Source organism: Pelmatolapia mariae, linkage group LG17, assembly GCF_036321145.2.
Source record: "Pelmatolapia mariae isolate MD_Pm_ZW linkage group LG17, Pm_UMD_F_2, whole genome shotgun sequence".
Classification (NCBI taxonomy): Eukaryota; Metazoa; Chordata; class Actinopteri; order Cichliformes; family Cichlidae; genus Pelmatolapia; species Pelmatolapia mariae.
In genome coordinates, this window is record NC_086242.1 from 12,538,214 (window position 1) to 12,538,717 (window position 504).

Here is a 504-nt window from a genome sequence, read left to right on the forward strand (position 1 = left end):
GATAACAACGGTGCTAATGTTTGAAAAGTATTAATTATAAATTGGTTCTGTAGTGTCGTACGAGACAATCAGGTGCCAAAAAATAATGTTTTGATGGTTTGAGTGTACATGGCAAAAATGATAATTGCCGTCATTATTTAGCTTACCTAATACTCGATTTATTTGTTTTATTGACTGCACTGAAAAACAAATAAGTCAAAAATGACAGGTTGAGATAATTATTACCCCTGATTTTTAGATTATTACAGCGACGTTTCGATTTTATTTTATTTTATTTTTATTATTATTTTTAGGGAGTGGGGGTAATGACTTCAGTAAGTAAGTTTCCATACATTCCTCTTATTTTATTTATTTATTTGTTTGTTTATTTATTTATTTTTACCGCGTGTGTAACTTTAAAAGACCTGAGCCGTATCACATTGCACAGTATTGCACCGGTAGTGCGCCTGTCAGGACAAACTCCGGGAAACAGTCTCCCGATTGTAGGGAGGAGTTACATGACGT